Source organism: Notolepis coatsorum (assembly GCF_963971535.1).
Source record: "Notolepis coatsorum genome assembly, chromosome: 11".
Classification (NCBI taxonomy): Eukaryota; Metazoa; Chordata; class Actinopteri; order Aulopiformes; family Paralepididae; genus Notolepis; species Notolepis coatsorum.
Window position 1 is genome coordinate 48,274,802 of NC_140175.1, and position 27,052 is coordinate 48,301,853.

The following is a 27,052-nucleotide window of genomic DNA, read 5'->3' on the forward strand; positions in this document are numbered from 1 at the left end:
TTATAAGAACCGGGGAGGACCCGAGCCCCCGGACCCCCCTAGCGGAGGACGGGAGGGTGTCGGATCCGACTGCGTGAAGAGGAGACTTCAGCAACTCAACGCATAGGGCAGAAGGGTGTGGTGCTTCCTATACTCCACTCTTTTATTAAAAAGAAAAGAAGCACCGACTGACATGAATCCCATTTGACACAGCTGAGGATAAAAACTGTTCACATTTTTATATCCAGTCACCCCCACCACAGAGGATTAGACGGAACTCCCCAGAGAGACTTCCCACGTGAGTTATAGAGTGAAAAAGCCATGGCAATCTTGAGTCATGTGACCAACCGACTCAAGTTACACATATATCGAGCGTAGTGGAACCCACGCTCTATCCCGACACTTTGACAACAACAGACCGTACATACAGGTCTAACTCACGGAAGCCATCGTCAATAGCAATGTGCGTAGTGACGTGTGCTATGACGGGGGAAACCCAACACTCAACTCCTGTGTAATAGGAGCAGGAGTTAGGGAACCCTTCCCCCCCCCCCTCCCTGCCAAGTCGCCTAACGGCTTGGCCCTGACTGGACTGACAAGAGATGAATAAACCCCCTGACCAATCAGAAGAGGGAAGGAGGGGTTTATCCGGTACCCCCTCACAAGCCCTTTCCTTGCACACAACAACAACTTTAGCACACGATACCTTTAATAGCAATGCTAATGAATAGCGCAAGCTAATACAATGCATGCTAACCACAGACAACTGTGAACAGGGTTTACAACAAAACCAAGTCGCGTGTGTGTGTGTGAATCCTACACCCGCTTCCATGTTGAACATAGAAAAACACTGATAGAGAGAGCGAGAACGGCTGAGCCGTGGTACGTGTTCATACGAGCATTACTGCAACCAACACAACAGTGTTGTAGCTCAACATTACTCGTGCAAGCAACAGAACATACAAGTAACCTCTACCTTTATGTGGAGACTCAGGCCGAGGTAGAAAAAACCCTTTTTCAACCGAGTGTAGGCTGCAGACCTTGCTTAAGCTCTTAACATGAACGTAACCCTCCTATCAACCCATACTAGTGAAGATTCACACTTTGCAACCCCATCATATGTTTGGTGAAGAAACACACAGTTTGTTAACAAAAAATACAGTCCCCCTTTAGAGGGAACTTTTTATTTTCGAACAAATCATATGGCAAGGCCGGGAAGGGAAAAACAGAGGGGACCACAGGGGGAAAAAGTCACTGGGCCTAGCGGCGCCTGCCGCCTCGAGTCGCTCTGGATTTGCCACCCCGGGGAACCCCGGAGGGACGGTAAGCAATCGGCGGCTGGTCTCGACGGTCCCTACCGTCACCTCCGGGCGTAGATGGGTCGGCTGTAGCGGCGGCGCTCTCTCTCCTCCTGGCCTTCTTCCTCGAAGGACCAGCAGTGGCGGTGGTGGCAGCAGCAGCCACGGCGGAAGACGCTCGACAACGTGGCAGCCGTCTGACCCCACCGGCGACATCGGGAGGGGGAAAATGAGGTTGAAGCACGGAGCGTTCCTCCTGCATCTCTCTGCATGTCGAGGTCATCAACTGCCGGGCCTTCCCGAACAGTCCAGCATCGGAGAGGGGTGCCGTCAGAAGTGGAAGCCTATTCTTCTCCGGCACACGCGCCTGCTCCAGCCAAAGGTGGCGCTGGTTCAGAGTTGCCAGGGTGCGCACTTTCCCAGGCTATGGCCTGCAGCTGAGTCAGATGCAGGACAACTCCTGCCGCCTGGGAGAGCTGGTCATGTTGTACATCACTCTGCTCCATGCCGCCCGTCAATATCCCGGACATGAATCTTGCCAGCTGCGCGATGTTAGACGCGGCAGCTAGAGATTGTGTTCTGGCGATAAATGACTGGTCGCTCCAGTATGCCAACCGCCTAGCCGATTTCCCTTGAGGAACCGGCTTCCATAACGGCTCCCACACCACCTCCGGACAGAGGAGCGCGGCCATCGGCCTATCAAGCCGTGGCACGCCCTCCATCATACCGTCGACCAAACCCGCCACCCGCGTAACTTGTACGTAGGCGGGGGTGAGGCCTATGATGTGGGACACCACCTGGCCCTGACGAACATAGGCCCCCATTGAGGGGAAAAATGGGTAGACAACGTCCACCCCTCTCACCGGGCGACGCTGCCATAAATTACCTATGAGATCATCAGGGACAGGAACAAGCAGTGGCTGCGGCAGCGGCACGCCGTTTGCGACTGCCGCCACCGCCATGAGCTCGGGAAACAAAGCCTGCAGTTCCCCCTGCAGACTTTCCTCCACCGAGCCCGCATCCCTCACATACAGCAGGCTTCCACTGGTCAAGGAGCCACACTCCGATGTGGCTGATAGCAGGGCATCCCGCCGACGAGTCAGAGGTTCTTCTCCAACGTCTTCAAACGAGGCGCCCCAAGGAGACATCTCACCCCCCTCCAGTGTTACCTGGACGGGCGGGATACCTGTCTCCACCGGGCCTTCAAATAAGAACCCGTCCGCCTCTACCTCTATGTAATCCTCTGTTTCCATCGGGCATGTAGAGACCGACGCATCCTCACTGGGCTCCAGCAACTCACCAAACCCGGGCCGTTCGCGTCTGCAAGCCATCATCTTTCGACGGGAGCGAGCCGACGCAAAACGTTTGCGTCTCAAATCCCCTGGAACCAAAGGAACCGGCCGCCCAACAGCGGACGATTCCTCGGAAACAGAGGAACCAGAGCCAGAACCATCATTACATTTAGTCATTTAGCTGACGCTTTTATCCAAAGCGACTTACAAGTTATGTACGACAAGACAGCAAGAAGGGTACAACTCTATCAGCTGAGTAACAATGTTCATCAAGTGTTGCGTGTTACAGTGTAGGTTAGTTTATTAGGACAAGTGCATGACAGTAAGGTTAGTCAGGGTTAGATTATTTTTTTAGGCGACGGCACCGGTGCACCAGCTCCTTGGAGAGGCGAACTACCCATCGGACGCCTACCGGGCGTGGCTGTCAACCATGAGAGAGGCAACAGCCCCGCTCCAGGACGTACGACGGAGGCGGAAATGGAGAACCGCTGGTGGAGAGTGGCGCTGCGAACAAGACTCTCCGGAGTAGACATTATGACTTAGGTTTTTCTATCGAATATATGAGAGAAGAAAAAAATAAGCACAATGTAAACACTTCTCAACTTTCTTCAGCTAACAACCTCGTCAAGTGGGGATCTACCGAAGGCACTTCCTTGTGGTGAAAGTGAAGAAGGAGGCGAGTAGGTGACCACACACCTGCTTATGAAGGTAAGCGGATGGGGGTGTGGTCAGACGAATATTGGGATGTAAAGGTACATGGTGGAACTTTTTTATTCAGTGTATGTACACAAAGTGAAGTACAGTGCAACTGGTGCTGAGCGAAGCCTTAACGAAACAGAACAGTGGTTAACAGTCTTTATTAATGTTTGCGCTGCCCAGGCAGCAATGGTCTTTAGGAAGTTAATAGATATCATATCCGACATCACAGTCTGTCAACCTGTCGCGTATTTCTCCCATAACACGCTTCGCTCGGCTTAGTCCACTTTTCCACATTTCATGGGGGTGTTTCATTACCGTATATGGTTAATTACGGGCGGTTCTATATGCAAATACTTAAAATCGTGCACGAGCGCGGAGCATAGAACAAATGGTATTTATCAACACAGAGTGTGCGTAGAACCTGTGTACGCACGTGTGATAAATCCAGATTTTTCTGTACGTACACACATTCTAAATTCTGTGCTTAAGAACGAAAATAGAACACTTTATCAACGTTGCGTACGCACAGATATGTGCGTAACCCGTGCGTACGATCATCTAAGCAAACTGTGGGACTTGAACGTGAACTTGACTTTGTGTGTATATCTACGCACAGCTCGGAGCATGCGTACCTGGCGCCCGGTGGTAGAATATGAATATTGCACACGGAAATAAGCTTCCGTGCATTAGTTTCAACACTGGCGTGGTCTGTATGGCCCGTAATTCATTATAGTTCATTGTAAAATAGCAACAGTAGTGTAATTATGGTCAAAACCCTATAAATAGCATTTGGAATAATAGGTCTTTCTCTCCGAATTATGAATGCAGCATGGTTTATATATAGCGTTATCGGAATATACGGGTGTACTGACTGCGCTCCGCTTAACTCAACTCGTTATTATTTTGCGCACAGACCGCAGAAATACGGGAACGTTTTGATTATATTTAAAAGGCTTTGCCATAATGTTAAACGAAACAAGTGGAACCCCGAAGGTTTAAGCAGAATACAAGTCATATGAACATGCACAATATAGTGTTCTTCCCCCTTCCTACTGTATAAGAAAGAATTAAAAACGCATTGCAACGAGAACATAGGTTATTTGTTGAGTTTATGTGTATACAAAACCCTTGCAATAAATGTGTCTTAAATGAATGAAAAGCATACATGCTCTGGATACAGGTAGCATATATGGTGTGGGTGATATGACTTGTATTCTGCTTACATAACTTCGAAACTCCACCCACCCCGTCCCACAATGTCAAAGCCTTACAAACATAAATCAAAACGTTCCCGCACTTCTGCAATCCATGCGCAAAATGATAACGAGTTGAGTTCTAACAAAGAACGTATTACATGCTGGATAGGCTCATGGCCGTAGCCAGCTATGAGGTCACCGAGGTCCGGACCTCGGTAACTATTTGTGACAACAAAAAAAATTATATTATTAAAAAAAAAAAAATAATAATTTTTTAATTTTAATTTTTTTTATAGAAATATCACAATATAAATGTACACTCGGGAGTTTAAAATGTCCGGTAATGTCTGATGTTTGGCAAAGGTACTCCCCCCTGCATTGCTACAGCACTATTTGGTCTCTTCTGCCCAGGCAGGGGACATGCAGGTGGCTTTGCTTTCAAAGCATGCGCGAGCAGAACAGCAGTGACTGACAAGCCTGCGCGTGGGCTGTCTGGTCAACGACCGGCCCACTAGCCTGTCCCAGCGGCCCATTTGTACTGACTGACACTGGGCCGGCCCAATAATCACATCTCTGTTGTCAACGACCGGCCCACTAGCCTGTCCCAGCGGCCCATTATGCTGGCCCGCCTCCCAAGCGGCCCAATCACATCTCTTAATAAGCCCCCCCCCCTCTCTCACCTGTTTCTCGTGAACAGATGTGGAAAAGAGAGAAATATGGAGAAACAGAAGAAGCGCAAAGGGGGTGCAGAGAAATTGCGGGAGAAAAAATTCAGAAATCTAGAGGTGGATGCTGAAAAATGTGATAAAATTACAGACATGTTTGCTGCTTCAACATCATCATCCACAATAATAGTGCAACAAGTTCAACAGCCTCAGATAGCCACTACCAGCCAGGCAGAGGCAGCTGGGCAGAGGAGGGACAGTGAGTTGGAGGAGGAAGTGGAACCTGAGGTAGTTTGTGTGTGCCATCTCTGCCATGGTGATGTCGATAATAATATGAATGATAACGTTATTTGGTCAGCACAGCGTTGGCTAAAATAAGCCCACGTTATACTCTGAGTGACCGTCACCTAAGCTGATCAGCACTACTAATGAGACGCTGCCCCCTAGTGGCCGGCGGGTCAAACCACCCAAACAAACAAGCATACCATTGATTTAATTGCCATAAATCACATACAAATATCTAACTATTACTCCTCTGAGCATGAATATAAAACAAACAGGTGATCTATTAACTGTGTAAACCTTATGCAATATTCATCATTGATATTTGGATGCTTGAAATCTGTATGAACTGAGTAGTTAGTAGTACCAAATGAAATAAGATGGACCCGCTCCATGCATTAATTGAATAAACAACTATTTGCTCATTACCAGTATGGTATTGTTTAAATTGTACAGCTTTTTGCACATCTTTGTCAGGGAATTCCAACAATTCTGGACCTGAATGTACCAGTTAATTGTAATCATCTCTCTCTCTCTCCTTATGTCTAGTCAAGCCAGGTTGATGAGGAGAGAGACGTGGACAGAGAGGAGGAGAACAGGCATGATGGAGAAGAGAACAGAGAGGAGAACAGGCAGAAGAACCGAGAGAACAGAGAGGTGAACAGACAGAATAATGCAGAAGAGGAGAACAGAGAGGAGCACAGAGGAACAGGAGTTTTACATCAATTTGATCCTGTGAAATTAAAGAATAAAATCATTCAAGGTCAAGCATTTACAGATGAAGACAAAACAGGTTTGCTCCTAAATAAGTGGGTGTCAACAGCACAGCATAGGTATCCGCAGTCAGATTTGGGAGGAAAGAAGCTCAAATATAATGTTCTGTGGGAGAAAAAATTTGATTGGCTTCGCTACTCACCACACGAAGATGCAGCCTATTGTGCTCATTGTCTAGCCTTTAATAAGGTTTCAGGTTCCAAGGTTACCTTCATTACTAAGGGCTTCACAGATTGGAAGAATGCTATTGGTGAAAAGAGAGGCATGATCGCAAAGCATAGCTTGACAGTGGGGCATCAAAGAGCCACTGAACTAGCAGATAACTACCTGTCTGTAGTACAAGGAAAGAAAAAGAACATATGCTCAGTACTTAGCCAGACATATGCGGAAAAAGTAAGGAGCAATCGTGAGAGTCTCTTATCCATCATTGACATAATTGTGTGTCTTGGACAGAGAAATGTGGCATTCCGGGGGAGCTGGGACGGGAAAAGTGAGAATGGAAACTTCATGTACTTTGTTAATTGGAAAGCAGAATTTGATTCCATCCTAAAGCAACATCTGAAGACAGCACCCCAACATGCAAAGTACATTTCCCCCCAAACTCAGAATGAGTTAATTGAATGCTGTGCTCAGGAAATCAGAGAGGCCCTGCTAAAGAAAATAAAAGAGGCCAAGTACTTCACTGTATTAGCTGATGAGTCCATTGACATAAGTGGAACTGAACAGATGTCCATATGTGTCCGCTATGTCAGTGAGGAGGAAGAGAAAGTTGAGATAAAAGAGGATTTTCTTGGTTTATGTCCCTTAATAAAACAAGATGCAGCAACAATAACTGAAGCCATCCTCAGCCAGCTCACAAAGTGGGGTCTTGAGGCAACCCTCCTTAGGGGTCAGGGCTATGATGGGGCCTCTACAATGAGTGGACATGTGAGTGGGGTACAAAAGAGAATCCAGGAACTCTATCCCAGGGCAGTGTACACCCACTGTCGGAGCCATGCTCTTAATCTGGTAGTGGTGCATGGCTGTTCTGACGTTCCTTTAGTGAGGAACACCATGGTCATTGTTGAAAAGATTGCTGTGTTCTTCTCAGCCACAAGTGCCAGGAAAGATGCCCTGCAGGAAGAGTGCAGAAGAGAAGGTGCCACATCAAGGACAGCAGGGATCCCACTGATGTCAGACACCAGATGGGGCAGCAGAGCAACTACATTGGGTGCTTTTGTGGACAAATTCACTGCTGCACATTCTGCTTTAGAGACCATGGAGACACAACCAACCTCAAGCTCTGGAAAGGCCTGCAATCTCCGGCATTGTATGGAATCATTTGAGACCATCATTACTGCTGTGATAACTAACCATGTCCTGGGTTTCCTGCAACCCCTCACCAAAACCTTACAGTCGACTAACTTGGACATCATCACAGCATACAAGGAAGCAAGGAATGTACGTGAGGTCATAGCCACACAGAGATGTGAGCAAGCATTCAGCAGCTGTTTTCAAAAAGCCTCATCCATGGCCAACTCTGTGAACGTTGTCCCAGTCAAACGAAGAGTGTCTGTGAAACAGAACTATAGACCTAATGTACCCACAGAGTCAGTAGAAGATCACTACAGGATACATCTTTTTTATCCTTTCCTTGATCACATCACCAGTGAACTGGATGCCAGGTTCTCCCAAAGAAATGACCCAGCAGTACTGGCAGCTTACCTGGTACCAAAAGACATAAAAAAGCTGACCAAAGAAAAAGAGGAAGAGCTGGTAGAGTGGTACCAAGAAGACCTACCTGACCCACATACTGTGAAACAGGAAATAGAACGCTGGAGATACAAGTTCAACTCAGATGACGCCCCCTGCCTGGATCAGCTTTAGAAACTCTGCAAGCAACACACATGCCTTTCTTTCCGAACATACAATGTATGCTGAAATTGTTTCTAACTCTCCCAGTGACAACATGTGCTTGCGAAAGATCGTTCTCTGCCATGAGAAGGCTCAAAACATGGCTCAGAGCCAGTATGTCCAATGAACGTCTCTCAGGACTAGCAATCATGCATGTTCACTCCAATGTGTCAATAGACAAGGAGAGAGTTCTCAGGCGATGGGATGCCTCTGGACACAGGAGGATCCAACTAGCCCTCCAAAAGGTCATTCATGTTGTGTAAAGATTAACTAGTATAGTATGTGCTATTTCCCTTGTCACATTTACATTAACTCATATGTGTCTCTGTCTTTGTCTGTCCTTATTTTGTGTACTTTCAGTGAGCCAAGAAGTCTGGAACAGTCTAAATGTGGTGCTAAAGCAATGTCCAAACATGAGACAATTCAAACTGATGTATAATAGACTAGGCAGAATTTCAGAAAATGTGCTTATATAAAGTGCTGAAGGCATTTCGTGTTTATTTTTGGTACACAACATTTCTAGGGGTATTAAGGGGTGCTGAATCCAAATAAATTTGCTGTATACCAAGCTCAAAAATTTCAAATAAGGCCTCAAAATTGAGAAATCCAACATGGCCGCCAGCACCAGGCCCTCTCTCCACAAAAACAGGTGCTAAACCCACAGTTTTTATTCTACTGACATGAAACTTTGCACAGAACATCTGCACCTGTGGAGGAAGAGAGTAGGAATATAGCTGGGGTGCAACCATGAGTAACAGGGTGTTTTTGACTGTCTAACTGTAATCTTTGTATAGGTGAGGATAAAAAAATGACATTTCTTCAGTGTTTGCAGGAATACGACAGCAATTTGGTAATAACTGTACAGTGTTGGACACCAACATTAGAATCCCCCAAGTCTTAGCTTTCTTCAGGCACCAAGTTTATGCAAGTAGCTCTTATAGATCTGGATATATAAGCATTTTAATGTAAGCATGCTGTTTTAGGCGAATTTTCTAAAAATAAATGGTGGGGCTTAATGAGTTAAGTGTGACTACACAAGGTACAAACCTAAATTAAATGTGCTTTTGTAAGTTTTCTTACATACATCAACAAGGACGTAGTCACACCGGAGATTCAAGAATCCATACTTGGCGCAGAACACCTTGGACAGGCACAACTGAACATGTTTGTGGACAAACGTTTGTGTGAACCTCCAGATAGTGACCAGCACCTGAACCTGAAATCACCCATTCGAAAGAACAGCCAAGACATTTGCCTCTTTGTATGAAGTTGTGCAACTTTCCAAGAACAAGCAAAACACCATCAAAGTGGACAGGCAGATTCTACAAAGGCTCATCACAGCTTACAGAGCAGGTTGTTAGGTAGACCTTGACAATATCCTCCAGCATGAGCTCATGCCCATCCTGCCATCTCTGGCAACAACTAATGGGAGTCTACATTCCACCAACAAGTCTGTGTTAGCAAATATACTGACGAAACAAGTTAAAACCCCTGCAGATCTTACCCTTCAGGGACCCAGCTGCCTGGTCATTGATGGCCAAGCTCTGGTAATGGCACTCGGAAAGCCACGTGACACTACAACATTTGGTGACTATGCCAACAAGTTCACTGACACCGTGTTGAAGATGGGAGCAAAATACCAGAGGGTAGATGTCGTCTTTGACAGATACCATGACCAATCCATCAAAACAGGCACAAGGGTGAAACGCAAACAGCGCCACAGACCAGTACGTCGTGAAATCAAAAACAAGTCTGTTCCACTTCCTGCCGATTGGTCGAGCTTCATGGCCCTTGAAGACAACAAATCAGATATCGCTCAACTACTCTCAAACCACCTGATAGAACACAGCCCGGATGATGAACCTGTAGTTGTAGTATCAGAGAGGTTTGCTGAAGCGACAACTGTCAAGTCAACAGATCCAGATCTTGAAGTCTCCTCTCTGAGTGCTGACCATGAGGAAGCTGATACACGTCTGATTTTCTCATCCAGGCTCCAGTGGAAACAATCGTCGTGTCAGCGCGTGACACAGATGTGCTGCTTCTACTCTTGGCTCACTATGACAGAATCCGATGTACGCATCTCTACATGAAAGCTGGATCTCTACATCTCTACATCCACCTGCAAGACTGTATACTCTAGACTGTTTGTCGTTAACAGAATTGTGAACATAATGCCTATAACAGAGAGAAAAAAAGGAATGAAGGAACAGAATAAATCACTGTAAGGACAATTGTATCATGTGTTCGAATATACTTGTACGGGAGCTGGCTATAATCTTTTAATTATCTTCTACTCTATTCTATTCAGGAAGAGTCACATGGCATGTATCGAAGCATGCAACTGTAAGAAAGTCAACACCTGCCGGAACACTGAGGAAGAGTGTGAATAAGCTGTCACTGTAAGGATTACTGTAACAAGTATTCAAACGTACAGAGGAAGATTCCGGTAAAAAGCGGGAAGGTGGAATAGCTTTCATGTTGAACAACAATTGGTGTGATCCAGGCAACGTGAAGGAGCTTTCAAACCACTGCTCCCCAAACCTGGAGTATATATCCATCAAGTGCCGGCCATTCTTTCTCCCGAGAGAATTAACGTTGGAGTGTATATTCCACCACAAGCAAACACAGGCGACGCGCTCTCCAAGCTCCACAACGAGGTAAACAAGCTCCAAGCAGCTAATGTTGACGCTGCTATTGTGGTTGTGGGTGATTTCAATAGCGCTAATCTGAGAAAAGTGCTGCCAAAATTCTACCAGCATGTGACTTCTTCTACCAGAGGCGGGAATATTTTAGACCATTGCTACTCGCAATTTAAGAGCGGTTAAAAATCACATGCTGCCAGTCCTTTCGGCAAGTCAGATCACGACGCCATCTTTCTTGTACCGCAGTATAAACAAAGTCTCAAGCGCATTCCTGTAGTATCGCGAGAGGTGAAGCGCTGGACGGTGGCGTCGGAGGAGACGCTCCAAGCTGCACTAGAATGTACAGACTGGGGGGTGTTCCGCGATAACACAGATAATATTAATGACTACACGGAAACAGTGCTGGACTTTGTTTGTACTTTGGTAGAAGAAACAATCCCCTCTACCACAATTAGAGTTTACCCAAACCAAAAGCCCTGGGTAGACAAATCCGTCCGTGAAGCTCTGAAGGCGCGCACCTCAGCATACAACGCCAGGCTTGTGACAGGCAACATGAATGACCACAAGGTGGTGAGATACAATGTTAGGAGGACAGTAATAGAAGCAAAAAGGCGCTACAGGGATTCAATTGAACTTCAATATGAACAGGCTGACTCTAGAGCTATGTGGCAGGGCCTCAGAACGATGACAGATTACAAAGGCACCTCCCTCAAACTGAACAGTGACATCCAACTGGCAAATGATCTCAATACCTTCTATGCGAGGTTTGAGGCTGGGAATAACAGCACCAGCCTACAAACCACTGCAATGGAGGAGGGGGGGGGGGGCACTGCTGATGGAGAATCAGTGTTCAGGATAACAGAACATGAGGTGAGGAGGACGTTTAAGAAAGTGAATATCAGGAAGGCAGCAGGTCCGGACGGTAGAGTTTAACTTAAAACTTAAACTCTGTGGGCGGCTAAGTGGCGCAGTGGGCAAGGCGCTCGCCACTAGTGCAGGAGATGCTGGGTTCGAGCCCAGCTCTCTGCATTGCTACCAGCTTGGCTGGTCGTTCATACTAACACAATTGGCAGTGTTAGGGGTGGGAAAGCTGGTGGGTGGGTCCTGGTCGTTGTAAACAGCAACTCCCACAGTTCGGTCGGGGCGCCTGCTCAGCGAGGAAAGGATCTAAGGGGGGTAGTGTGATCTTTCCACACGTTACACCCGCTCAGTGAGAGTCCGCGCTGCCAGGTGAAAAGAAGCGGTTGATTGGCTACACATGTGTCGGAGGAAGCATGTGATAGCCTCCACCCTCCCAGACCAACCGTAGGGGGTAGGTGCGCAGCGACCAGGAAGGGGATTGGGAATTGGCATAACGACTAACATTGGGATGGGAGAAAAACGGAGGAAAAAGGAGAAAAAAAGAAAAAAAACTTAAACTCTGTGAGGAAGTGAGGCCAAGAGGCAATTTTAACTTGAGTGAGACATATGCCTGCTAACATGAGCTTACTCTTCATTATAAATATGGAATAGACTGCTATGGATGTTCTAGCCAATAAATATTAAAGGGATAGGTTGCCATTAGTGTAGTTGATGCATAAGCATTACAGTACCTTACTTACTGTTCCAGGGTCAGTTCTGGCTAGATTCCAAGCAAACCGGGAATGATTTGGACAGGCAGCACATGGCGTCTTGCAACAAAAAGGTGTTCATCCACACAACAACATGCAGACAAACATTTTAACCCTCCACAATAAAATGTGTGGATATACAATGGCGTGAAAGAGCAAGAAAGATGGAGAGATCAGTGAGAGAAATGGAGTTGTCACATGTTGTCACACGTTTGTAAGTGAAGTGTTTGGCCAACTCAGCAGGGGTTCGGCTTTATGATCAAATAAATATTTATACTTTGACACCCGCATTTCAGCCTCTTATATTGAGCATGAAGGTAATTTGTGGCTGTTGTCCTTGTTTTTACAGTGTCTGTAACATTGAAATCATATTAGATCCATTATCCTTCCATGCCTTCCTCCATATAGAGCATGAGGGTCATATGTCATAACATCATCGACAAACTCCAGCCTACCGTTTCATTTCACAGGGCTGTTTTCACAACCTGCCATATTAACTGATATTATCATATCAATTTCGACAGATTCCAGCAAACTCTTGTCAGGGACATGAGGCCGATGACAGGCTTCATTACAACGGCCCCTGTCATTCTCTGCTTTATAAAAGCCTGTCACTGCATCTGAAAGGACCCTCCTTCTCTCTCTTCCACTGGAACCATCCAGAATTAGAGTCATCTTTATGTGACCTGGCCTGGGACTGACATCATGTAGAGTGCGATGAATATGAAGAAGGGGACAGCCCAGGGGAGCGTGGTGTGAATGACACTTATTATGAGGATGGATGTGAGGCTGACTCTCCTCACAGCGTTGTGAGCGTGGCGGTACGGGGGGATGTGGAAGGAGCCTGCTGTGCTTCACCACACCTGGGCAGGGTGAGCGATGCTGACAGGAGTGTCTCTGGGCTGCTACAGCCTGCTTTGAAGGAGATTTGTCCAGGGACTAATGATACCTGAGAATGAAAACAGAGAAGTCTCATATCAAACACGCCCAGTGGCTTTTGAGGAACAGCTTTCACTGCTGTAACTGACGGGTGCCTGCAGAGGACAAACAGAGCCCTTTGAACAAAACAGGCTGAAGAACTCCTAATGAGATGGGACAGACATCCTGATCTACTTCCTGTCTCATGTTGGAGGCGCCCTAAAGCAGTGCTCTAATGAAAGAGAGCAGAGCAGCGTCTTACATTACGTCCTTTTCAAGTGACTGCTGTCTGGAGTCGCTGGAGAAGAAACAGACATCTGAACCAATGAGAGCAAGAGAGAGAAAGATCAAAAGACAGAATCAATCACTCTGACTGGAAAATGTCAGCACACCTAAGTGGTGTTGATAAAATGTAAAATATGGAACAGCTGTGTTAAGGACAAGGTGATCGTATTGCCAATAGAACATTCAGAAAATGCCATGCAGCTTTTTACTGCTATGGACACACACCATTTTAATAGCACACGTTTCTACATTCTAATGCAAGACCATTAATTTACTGACCATAGAGACTGAAGACAGAGTCCAGCTGTGGCAGGATGGCCAATAAGTAGTAGGCTAGTAACTGAAAGGCAGTGATGGGAATAACGGCGCTATAAGTAATGGCGTTACTAACGGCATTAGTTTTTTCAGTAACGAGTAATCTAACGGATTACTCTTCCAATCTTAATAACGCTGTTAAAAAATGCGGCGCGTTACTATGAATGAACCTGTTTCTTTCATCAGACAGATCTCTGCGCCGAGAGGCAATAATATGTTATATATCGTATGGCTATCGCGTCCCGCTATAGCCTAATGAGATACCCCTTATCTCCTAGTACCTACTGTACACCAACACGAACAACTTAATGCACCCATACCTGATCGGGCCCCGCCCCTATGGAGGCGTAGCCTATAAGACCATGGTCATGGTCACCAAACACTCGTCCTCTATTTTCGTTCCATCGTATCGGCTGCGTGCACCGTATGTAACTAGTAGTATGAAAAAGATTGGAGGAATTGTGTAATGTTGAAAGCTTACCGGAGGTTGCTGGCCCCTGGCATCTTCGAAGCATGTTTTCAGCGACACGACGGGCCTATGTTGATGTTTCCTCGTCTGATGGCAGCAGACCAAGGTTCAGCTGTGCAAGATTGGCTGTCGGGCCAGCTTGTACCCAGGTAGGCCCTGTGTCTTCAGGCATGGGTATTAGTGTTAGTAATGCTGGTTTGTTTTGTTACACAACCATGTTGTGTGTTGGCGCCGGGGGCAGGATGGTTTGGTGAACGTTTCACTGCAGTGAGCGGTTTCCAAACAGTCTTGGGCGTGCTGTTAAACATCTAATGCTATGCTACATGCTAACGCTAATGCTACATGCTAACACTACTGCTACATGCTAACTGCTACGCTGTTCTAATGTCTCCGCCGTGAGATGTTGTCACTTCTCCCTCCTCTTGCCCGGTTCATCAATGAAGGTCAGTCGGTAGCTGTTGTGGGGGTTTTGCTGAGTCCTATTTACCTTTTTTACGGGTAAATGGGTTGACAACAGGGTAGGCCGTGGCTAGGTAGCCTAGCCAGGTACATTACCTTTGTGTTCCGGCAGGGTCTGTGGAACGGTGTCCCCATCTGGGGCCGATGCGTGAGCTCGACGGTGTAGCAGTAGAGCTATACTACTGCAGGATGGGACTTAACGGCGGGTTATGGCTCAGCTGGCTAGTTCCTATCCACATTGGCGTCGGGTAGTGGGGCTATGGGTCCAGTGTCACAGTGTCTGTGCGCAAGCGGTTGTTGATCTGGGTCCCACATCGCCTCACGCTAGGCTGTAGTAGTGTAGGGGGCTACTGTTTCGTTCTGTCACTCTGCTATGAGAAGGTCTGTCTTTGCTACAGCTTTCTCTCCTCTCAACCATTTATGCTGACGGTCAATTGGTGTCTACTGGGGGAGTAGTGCGGGGGGGGGGGGGGGCTTTGTATACCTTTTTTGGTAAATGGGCTAAGCTAGGGCTGGTGTGCTGTTGTGAATATTTTGAATGAAGGCAGGACTAGTTCGCTCTGGTCCGCCTCCCCTTAACGTTGTGTATATGGGTTTGCTCATTCTACAGTATTTTGTGGGTTAGTTCTTTTATTCATTTAACCCTTACATGGTGCACACCACAGTGGAGGTTGCTGTTTGCAACCACCACTGGTGCTCCGTGTTAACATCAGTCCTTTGTTTTTGACATATTGAAACAGTGCCCCGCCCGGCCGACGCCATGGGTGGGTCGGCCTGGCGAGTGGCTGGTGGGCTGCTAAGGCCTGTACCGCCACGGTATGGAATTGGCAGCGATTAGAACTGTGTTCGAATTGCTGTTTTTTTCTATAAAAAAAATGGTGTCTGGTGGCGGGGCCTTGAGGGCCAGCCGACATCGACACATCGCGCAAGGTTGTTGACGTTATTAGCTTTGACCCAGCCGCAAGCTATAACCGCTCAGGGTTCCCCTCTCCGCAGGGGATTTTGGTCTTCTGCTGGAGCGCGGGCGGTATTGTCCTAGGCCCCACACCGCCTCACACCGCGCAGTCAGAAGAAGAGAGAGCACAGCCTCGTCAGCGGCGATGACGAGGCCCTCGACAGGCGGCCATGTTTTCCCCCGCCGGAGGTATCCCGGGCGTTGATTCGACAGGTGTCCACAAGGCCGACAGCCTTGGCGGCCGAGGGATCGGCCATGTTGGATGGGTTCGGCTTGAACAAACAAGCCGTCACCGTCCTGCCGCAAGCAGCCCGCTCTCCGATCACTCCCTTCCCCAACACCAGCGGAAAAAGTGGGCTCTGATTGTTTCCTTTGGCTGCGGGCCGCGTGCCTTCGTTGAAGCGCGGGCGGCCCCACTTTTCGCTTCTCATGGGGACAGGGGCTGACACCCAGTTGTTGGCTGAGCCTGGGTCTATCCGTGAAAAAGGTTGTGCTGTCAAGCGGCTCCCACACCATAAGCTGTGTTGGTTGAGCCTGGTGTTACGTCTGTCAACTTAAGTGTTGTCAGCAGGGGGGCTCGAAACCTTTTGAGGCACACAGTGCGGGCTTCCCCGGCCTCGCCTTCGCCAGGCCAGGTATCATGTTGGTGCCTCCCACTCCTGAAAAATTGGCAGTGGTCTCGCAGGCACGCGTGATTTGGGGTGGTAGTAATATCACTGCAGGGCTACGGTGTGTAGGAACCCATGGGGTCCTTACACCTTGCATGTCCGGCTGCAGAACAACTCCTCAGCATGTTCTGGAGGGGTGTTCAGTGGGGGTGTTTTTTTCACCTAGGAAGCCCCCTGTATCAAACCGGTCCTTTCTGTCGGGGTCCCCCCTTGGGTGCGATTGCCTCGTGGGTGGTGTCAGGGTCAGATGTCCAGACACTGAACGCTCTGCTCGCATGGTTCCAGGGTTGGCTACGCACAGCGGGGGGACCGGGTGCGTTGGGAGTGTCATCACATATGACTACGGCAGTACCATATGTCGAGGTGGATGGAGAGAACGCTGAGGCGGGGACTTGTGTTTAAACAACCCCACCCGTTTTCAGGTTTGGTACAGACCCTATTGTCAGGGTCTCCAGCAGTGACAGCTCTGGTCAACGAGATCCAATCTCTGTGGACGAAGCAAGCCATCGTCGTGGCGTTCTCCTCCCGGTGTTCTCTGCCTGAGAAATCGGGAGGGGGGGGTGTCAGACCCAGGCTGGACCTGTCCCATGGGAAGGTTCAGCATTTTTTGGATCATCTCCTACCTGTTGAACACTGTCAGGTGGGGGTCTGGTTCTCCTCCATAGACCTGTAGGATGCGTATGCGCATCTCCGATCGTCCATCCTAGGGCTTACCTACGCTTCCTTTGCAGGGTGAGCGTATGAGTACCAGAGGCTGCCGTTCGGTTTTCTCTGGCTCCCCGCATCTTCACCAAGTGCGTGGAGGCCGCACTGGGGCCTCTGCGTCATCAGGGGTTACGGAGTGTTCTGCCCTGACGACGTTCTGGTCCTTCGTGGTCAAGGTGGATCGTCAGGTCTCGTACCAGGCAGGTCTCTACCAGCCTGGGGTTGCTGTAGACTGGATGTAGAGTACTCCTCTTCCCAGTCAACGGTTGGAGGGCTATGGGCATCCCTCTCAGAGCGTGTTGTCAACACGCTCGGGAGGTTCCGTCCTAGGACGGTTACGGCGCTGTCTCACGTCGCGTTTTCACCGACGCCTCCCTCGCTGGTGACGCGTCGGGCCAACGCAGTAGGGGGCAGCTGGCAAACCATGCTGCCCGGTCTGCGCTATGTTCAATGTGTTGGTGTTGAAAGCGGTCCTTCTGGTCCACAAATGGTGTTGATCAGGACGGACGATACGACGCCAGTGTTGTGTATCGACAGACAGGGAGGGGTACGCTCCCCCCGTCTGCACCAGGCGGCGGGCGGCTGGCTATGGGCATCCTCCATCTGCGCGGCCTGAGGGCTCCCCACATCCCCGGCAGGGAGAATGTGGGTACAGGTGTACTGTCACGGGGCAGTCCTCATCCTGACGGGTGGGGATTACGTCCGGACATAGCCAGGCAGGTCTGGGACCGATGCCGTGCCGCCTGGGATTCTTCCCCATACATCTGTTAGGTCAGTTGTTGGGACGGGTACATTGAGGGTCACAGGTTCTTGATCCTGATGGTGTTACCATCCGGAATGCGCATGCTCCCTCCACTGTCGCGCTTACGCGGGCAGATGACGTATGTTCCAAGTGTGGTGTAAGGCGGGGGGCCGGGACTCAGTCTCCTGCCCCCTGGATGCTGTCCTTAGTTACCTCCAGTCTCTCCTTGATAGACTGTCGGCTTCGACGGTGAGGGTATATGCAGCAGCTATATCCTCCTATCATGAGGGGTTTGAGTGGATGTCTTGTTCAGCCACCCTCTTGTGAAGCGTTTCCTGCTTGGCGCTCGACGCGTTAAGCCGGTGCAACGCTCCTGGGCTGCGACTTGGGATCTTCAACTGGTCCTCGGTCGGTTGTCCTTGGCCCCGTTTGAGCCGCTCGAGCAGGCGCCGTTGGAACAGCTGTCGTTCAAGACCGCGTTCTTGCTGGCCGTCACCTCCGCTGACGCGTGGGTGTGCTTTGTGCTCTCTCGGTACGACCAGAGTGCCTGTCTTTCGTTCCGATTGCGGTGCCACTCTGCGGCCTAATCCTGCCTTCGTGCCTGTAAATATCCGGAGTTATTCCGCTCCAGGGATATTGTGGTTCAGGCGTTTCATCCGCCTCCTCACGGTGGTGAGTTAGATGCGGGCCTTCACCTGTCATGTCCGGTGCGTGCTTTGGGAATTGCCTCAGCCGTACTCAGGACCTCAGGGTCACCGTTCTGCTTTGTGTCTGTCACGGTGGTTCTCATGCCGGTAAGCCACTATCGAACAACGCCTGTCCCATTGGTTGTGCGAGGGCATTGCCCTCTGCTACACGTTGGCTGGGCAGGATCCCCCTGGGGGCGTCAGGGCGCACTCCACTCATGGGGTGGCTGCCTCTGCCGCTCTCCTGGGTGGGGCCTCGGTGGAGGACATCTGTGCTGCAGCTTCATGGTCCTCCCCGGGCCCCTTTGTAAGGTTTTACCTCATGGACATGACCGGGGGTTCTGTCTCCCAGGCGGTTCTGGGGTCTGTGGCCTTTCCTGCTTCCCATCCTTTGGTAGGGTAGCAGGAGTGTGTGGGTATGGGCCACAGTGTGTTGAGTCACATGTGGTTCCGCCTGTGCGGTGTGTTCAAGGGGTTCTAGTTCCCTCTTGTTCGCATTCAGGTGGAGTTGACTGCGCCCCCCCTTCATTAGGAAGGATGGGGTGACAGGGCTCCCCGCACCCCTTGATGTGGGCTTACGGGTCCTCAGGGGGTACATCTGTCGGGTCTCACGTCCGCTCTAACCCATATCTCATTAGGCTAGAGCGGGACGCGATAGCCATACGATATATAACGATAGGTTATGTATATAACCTAGTTATATTAGTATTGGCTGAGCGTCCCGCTCTACGCGGCCCTGAGTTCTCTTTTGAGGGATCTTTTACTGGAACGAGATTTGGCGAGGAAGAGTGTTTGGTGACCATGACCATGGTCTTATAGGCTACGCCTCCATAGGGGCGGGGCCCGATCAGGTATGGGTGCATTAAGTTGTTCGTGTTGGTGTACAGTAGGTACTAGGAGATAAGGGGTATCTCATTAGGCTAGAGCGGGACGCTCAGCCAATACTAATATAACTAGGTTATATACATAACCTATCGTTCTTCCTTGTTTAGTGGGCAGTGCGCGAGCCAAGCATACATGCTGACGATTGGCTGAGATTGAATAAAATGTCATGGTAAGCCAATCAGAGGTGGAGGTGGGCGGGTGTCTAAAGCATCCAGAGTCTGACACACAGCGCGACAAGACAAGCGATCACTGATCAGTCAGCATGAGACCGTGGTCCGTGTAGTGTACGTTTTGAGCCCAAATAATCCAAAACGAATCCAATGAACAACACAAGCGACTCAGTCAACATGAGACCGCGGGTCCATGAGCGTTTTGTGTTCACTCTTTGCAGCGCAGGGCACTGAGTGGCTCTACTGCAGTGCCGACAGCCTTATCAACAGTGCTGCACTTCCTGGTTTAATAGCACAGGCTTCAGGTGCTCAGAGATATATATATCTCTGTATGTCATGCATGTCTTAAATGTCATGATTAGATTAGTTTAGATGATTCGATTAGATTCTTATATCTGTATGTTGTGTATGTCATTGATTGATTGATTGAAAAGTTTATTAACAGATTGCAGAATGGGTACAGTACAGTACAGCTCAATACATACAATTGTTAAGGGGATGCAGACCAGAGAAAGACTTTCGTCATAAATGTCATGAATTGAAAATGGGGGACCCTGATGTAAACAAGACGAAACTCTTTCTCTGGTCTGGTAAAATGTTCAATCAATCAGTATATATTTGTTATTTATTTTTGGTATAGTGCTTAACAAGCATAATTTAATGTTGCCCAGTTGTGGCCTGTTAAGGGGCAATACATATCAAAAGTTCCAAAACATCTATTCTGTTTGTTTTGTATGATCCACTATATAAACATAGTAATTATAATATCTACATACATGGCATTTGATTGGAGGCTAGTCTCACTTTGTCCCACAGCAACATTAAAATAGTTTAGATTTGTGTATGTTGTTTATGTAAAAAGAAAATCTTGAAAGTAACTAGTTACTTTTATAATGTGTAACTGAGTAAGTAATTTAGTTACTTTTTGGAAGAAGTAACTAGTAACTGTAACTAGTTACTTTTTTAAAGTAACTTGCCCAACACTGCTGAAAGGTCACTGGTTCGATCCCCAGTACTCACAGGAAGGTGTATTCCATTTGAGAGTTAGCAACTGGAGAGTGGCTGGTATTGGAATATGAGGACTGTGTGTACAGTATGTGTAACTGAGGACTGTGTGTATGTGTAACTAGGTGGGATATGAGGACTGTGTGTATATGTAACTAGGATGGATAAGAGGACTGTGTGTATGTGTAACTAGGAATGGTAAGATGACTGTGTACTAGGAGGGATGTGTAGAAAAGACTAATTTAAATTGCCCTCTATAAATTGACAATAAAAGTAAATATTCCTCTTTTAACACAGAACCATTCAGTTACTGACCATAAAGAATTGTATGTCCAGGGTAATTACCTGTACAGTAAATACTTTAATAAGAAAAACTGCACAAGAAAACAGATCCAAGGAGCTTTCATCTTTACAGCTGATATTTTGGTCCTGCAGACCTTGGTTAAGGAAGGATTCAGAGTCTCCACCACAGCCAGCGTTGATCCCTGCTCAAATATCATTGAGCATATACAAGAACAATGAATCTCACTGCCATGTATGATGTAGCCTGCCTATATGTGATCAATACAAACTTGCACTTGAATTCCATCATGTCTGTGTGCGGGAGCTCACAAGGCTGTTGTCACAATGTAAATAAGAACGTGCACTGAAAAGTTACAGTATGTAGTTGGTTGATTATTTGTATGACAGTCAGTAAACCCTAGCAAAAAGTATCAGTTTTATTTATTTTTTGTATTGATCTTTTTCCCCCTCCTTTTTCCTCCGATTTTCTCCCATCCCAATGTTAGTCGTTATGCCAATTCCCAATCCCCTTCCTGGTCGCTGCGCACTTACCCCCCACAGTCGGTCTGGGAGAGTGGAGGCTATCACGTGCTTCTTCCGACACACGTCTAGCCAATCAACCGCTTCTTTTCACCTGGCAGCGCGGACTCTCACTGAGAGCGTGTAATGTGTGGAAGGATCACACTACCGCCGTTAGATCCTATCCGCGCTTAGCAGGCGCCCCGACCGAACCGTAGGAGTCGCTGTTTACAACGACCCGGACCCACCCCGCCAGCTTCTCCCACCCTCTAATACTGCCAATTGTATTAGTGTGAACGGTCAGCCAAGCTGGTGACAACCCCAGAGCTGTGAGCTGGATTCGAACAGGCGAATCCAGCGTCTCCGGGGTTGGTGACGAATGCAATCTCCGTTACGCCACCGTTATAATTACACTACTGTCGCTATTTTACAATGAACTATAATGAATTACGGGTCATATGTTGAACTAGCAAAGTGTTGGAAGTAATGCACGGAAGCTTATTTCCGCGTTGCAGACATGCAGGCTTCATCTTCTACCACCGGGCGTCAGCTACGCATGCTCCGAGCTGTGCTTAGATATACGCACAAAGTCAAGCACAAGTTCAATTTGATAAGTCCCACACTTTGCTTAGAAATGATCGTACGCAGGGGTTACGCACATATCTGTGCGTACGCAACGTTGATAAATGAGGGCCCTGGTCTCCTCAATGAATTAGAGAGGTCCAGGGTCCAGTACCACAAAACACCTCGCTCTTCACCTCTCTTTCCAACTACCTCTCACCTCACAAACTCGATATATCACACACTCTTCACGATTCCAACTCCTTCCTCACCTCCACTCAACTTTCCTCTCCCTCTCCTAGTCCGCGGCCCACGAGTAGACTACCAGCGCTCCGCAGGAGTACTAAACGAGGCATAATGATTTTACTGCAACAAATGTTATAATAAAAGCTTTTCTATACATTTGTCTGATTGAAAACTTTATTAACAGATTGCAGAATGGGTACAATTCAGTACGGGCTCTCTGAGCAAAGGAAGGAAGTGAGAGATATGAATGAGTAATGCTTGCTATGTTCGGGTAAATACGCGGATGTTATTGAACGTGTAACTATATAACGTTTATGCCACAAAACAAATGCCTTTGTTAATCATAAGTAGTAACTTTGATGCAGTAGCTTGTGTGGGCAGGTCGCTTGACTGAAACTTTTTTCAAAGTTTGAACGTGTGGACCAGATTGACGTGACACAAATTGACGGATATTTATCGGCCACTGCCATCGGCACATTTGAGCTTATAGGCCGATGGCAGTCAACAAGGCACTTATCGGCCGATACCGATACCCTGACCGATATATCGGTGCACCCCTACTTGCCATGAATGATGATGTCATCAATGTAGGCTGCTGCATACTCTCTGTGGGGTCGGAGGATCTGGTCCATCAGTCTCTGAAACGTGGCGGGTGCGCCGTGTAGTACAAAGGGGAGAACAACATAGTGGAACAACCCATCTGGGGTGGCAAACAATGTTTTCTCCCTATCTTCGGGAGCTAGGGGGACCTGCCAGTAGCCTTTGGTGAGGTCTAGGGTGGTTATAAACCTCGCCTTTCCTAGCCTTTCGATTAGTTCATCCACTCTGGGCATAGGGTAAGCGTCGAATTTGGAGATGGCATTTAACTGGCGGAAATCGTTACAGAACCTTGGGGTTCCGTCTGGCTTAGGGACCAGCACAATGTGACTACACCACCCACTATTGGATTCCACCATTATTCCCGCCTGTAACATGTCATTTACTTCTTTCCTCACTGCCTGTCTTCTGGCCTCAGGGTTGAAGTTTCACCTTATTTCCGCTGACCGTGGGGTTGTGGTGGTGTATTACCTCGGTTATTCCTGGTTCCATAAAAACACATCCCGATGGCGTTCCACCAACTCTCTCAGGTCATTTTTCTGGGCAACGCTGATTTGGTCTTCCATGGGGACTTCATGCGGTAGGGTTCGGGCGGGTATCTGTGGAGGGATGAAATTACACAGCGCCTACCGGGCCACCAATCCTTTTTTTTTTTTTTTAAACTTACATTTTTATTTAACATTTATAGACATACAACACAACATTTACATTGACATCCATAACACAACAACATACACACATGGGTCCCTTGAACACGGCCTCGCTCAGCCGTCCAGACCCCCGTCAGAGGAACCCCCCCCTCCCGCCCTCCCCCCCCAGAAACCGGGCTCCCCCGCATCCCAGGTCCGCCCCACGCGGGGCCCAGCACTCAGCAACACGGGCACCCCGAACCCGATTGGGCGAGACCCAGCAGAGGGGCGAGGGGTGATACTCCCCCCCACCGAGCCAAGTCCGCTACCTCCCATGTCACCAAGCCCCCCACCCCACGCACAACGTAGCCACAACCCACGAGATCCCACTCTCCTGGATCCCCCTGAGAGAAACCCCTCCCTCCCGCCCTCCCCCCCGAGAGACAGAACACTTCCATATCCTGGTCCACCATGCACGGAGCCGAGCACCCAGAGCCCCCACCCGCCCCCGTCCGACCGCCAGGCCCCCGGCCCACGAGAGCCCCAAGCCCAGGTCTGCAGAAGGCCTAAGCAGCACGCCTCAATGGCCCCCGACCCCCGGCGACCCCAAGCCCGGTGCCCCCCCATCCCGGAGACCAGACCGCCTGGCCACGACGGCCGAGGACCCCAGGAAACCCCGCCCCCCCCCCCACACCAATCCCACAACATGCAAGGCCCCCCCTCCCCCGGGTCGAACCGCCGGAATGATGGCCCCTCCCCCCGACCTCACTGTACCTCCCATGTCACCGACATCACCGCATACATTTATGAAATTAAAACTAACCACACAATAAGAAAAAATGACATGGATATAAATGGTTATATGGTTCGCACTCTTTCCCCGGTTGGCGGTTTGGAGGGGGATCAGCCCTCCCACTGGAGAAGCCCCCCCCCAGAGACGAAGATACCCCCCGAAGGAGGCTCTCCAAGCCTCTCTTCATGTCCAACATTTTGAATTCTTGTCCGAACCCCCCACCTTGCATCGAGTCCAGTCCTCGTGTTGGCCATGTTAGCTTGTAGCTCCCTCGCCCACCAGGCCTTGCTGCGGCCCCACGTCCCGTTAGCTTGTATCCCTTGCTGCTTCATTTTCACTGTGATAACTTGTTAGCTTGCAGCTCCTTCTCCGGCCAGGCCTCGCTGCGGTCCAACGCCACGTTAGCTTGTATTCCCAGACCCTTCTCCAACTCCTCCCCGAGTCCATCGCTGTTGCCCTGGATGTTCCGCGTGTTAGCTTGGATATCCATTGTGTTAGCCTGTTTGCCAGCTTGGTTGCCAGCCAGCCTGTTAGCCTGGTTAGCTACTGCGTTAGAAAAAAGAGAAAGAAAGAAGAAGAAGAGAGCCTGTTGGCTAGTCAACGCGCTCTGCATTTCAGCTTGGATGCCGGCCCTTTTTCCATCAATGCTGTCTTGAATATTCTGTGTGCTCTCCCGGTTAGCCATGTAGCTCCTGGCTAGCCTTGGCGGCATGTATCTGGCCAGTATGATCGCTTGGAACCTTGCTAACCAGGCAGGCTCCACAGGGTCTCCGTCCCTGCCTACCTGCGTCACGCTCGCCTGAGCTATTTCTTCCGTCATTTCCTTGTGTCTAGATCTTTCCTCCGGTGTTTGTACGTCTTCTGGGGTCTTATTTCTCTCACTTTTTCTCGTGGACATCTTTCCTTTTCTCTTATATCTTTGAAGATATAAGATGCCTCCAGAAATTAAAACTAACCACACAATAAGAAAAAATGACATGGATATAAATGGTTATATGGTTCGCACTCTTTCCCCGGTTGGCGGTTTGGAGGGGGATCAGCCCTCCCACTGGAGAAGCCCCCCCCCCAGAGACGAAGATACCCCCCGAAGGAGGCTCTCCAAGCCTCTCTTCATGTCCAACATTTTGAATTCTTGTCCTTCATATTTGTCCATGTGCACATTTAAAGCAACTGCTATTCTAACATAACTCTGAAGAAATAATATAAAAGAAGACTAAAGACAATTGGCACTTCCCAGGTAATTCCTTTTAACCCTGTTTGACCCCTGTTGGCGGGTTGGAGGGGTAAGGCTCTCCTGGAGGCGTGAATATTAAAGGCAACCTACTTGTGTCTAGCCACGCCCAACTTGCGTCTAGCCATGCCCCCGCGGCGACGCGGCAGCGGCAGAGCTGTTTCGGAGTTGGTTAAGGTTAGAGTTTGTCTTAGAGCATGGCAATATTCGTTCGGAGTTGGTTAAGGTTATGGTTAAGTTTAGGCATTGTTTCGGAATTGGTTAAGGTTAGGGTTAAGGTTAGGCATTGTTTCGGAGTTGGTTAAGGTTAGAAGGGTTATGTTTAGGCGCTGTTTCGGAGTTGGTTAAGGTTAGAGTTTGTTGCAGAGATTGGCAATAGAAGGCAGCCTATTTCCGCGCTGCAGCTCTCTCGCGCTGCCACGGTCACATGGGCGTAGTGGCCAATCAGAGAAACGCTAAACACAAGTAGGTTGCCTAAAATATTCACGCCTCCTGGAGAGGGCCCCTCATATAACGACGGAGATGTCCCCTGTGGGGGTTCTCCAATGTCCCTATTATTGTCCAACATTTAATTTGAATTTTTATCTTTCATATGATAGTACATTCCCAGAGCTCCCGATCAGGTCTCTGAATGTGATTCCCCATGTTCCCCGTCCTCTTAGCTGTGTGTTCTGTGTGTTAGTGTCTATAGTTTAGTCTAGTATTATTTGTATTATATGTCCTGAGTCAAGTCCCCATTTCCCCAACTAATGTGTTCACCTTGTCTGTATTCCCAGTGGTCTGTGTGTTGTCTGCAGTATGTCTTGAATCATTGCCTCCATTCTCTATCTAATTATATGCATATGTGGTATTGAATCTTGGTCGGTGTGTATGACCTCAGTGTTCGAGTCCTGCTTGGTGTGTGAGACTTCGTTATTCGAGTTCTGGCTGGTCCGGTTGATCTCGGTGCTCGGGTCCCGGTTGGTGTGTGTGGCCTCCGTGTTCGCATCTTGGCCAGCCCGGGCGACCCCCGCGCCTGCATCTAGTGTGTGGATGGTCCGGCCGACCTCGGTGCCCGAGTCCCGGTTGGTCCATTTGTATCCAGCGTCTCCCTGTCCCTCCCCCGGGGGCCGTCTGTTTCGCCTCTCCCGAACCAGCCTCCATGTTCCTCCGAACCCCCCACCTTGCATCGAGTCCAGTCCTCGTGTTGGCCATGTTAGCTTGTAGCTCCCTCGCCCACCAGGCCTTGCTGCGGCCCCACGTCCCGTTAGCTTGTATCCCTTGCTGCTTCATTTTCACTGTGATAACTTGTTAGCTTGCAGCTCCTTCTCCGGCCAGGCCTCGCTGCGGTCCAACGCCACGTTAGCTTGTATTCCCAGACCCTTCTCCAACTCCTCCCCGAGTCCATCGCTGTTGCCCTGGATGTTCCGCGTGTTAGCTTGGATATCCATTGTGTTAGCCTGTTTGCCAGCTTGGTTGCCAGCCAGCCTGTTAGCCTGGTTAGCTACTGCGTTAGAAAAAAGAGAAAGAAAGAAGAAGAAGAGAGCCTGTTGGCTAGTCAACGCGCTCTGCATTTCAGCTTGGATGCCGGCCCTTTTTCCATCAATGCTGTCTTGAATATTC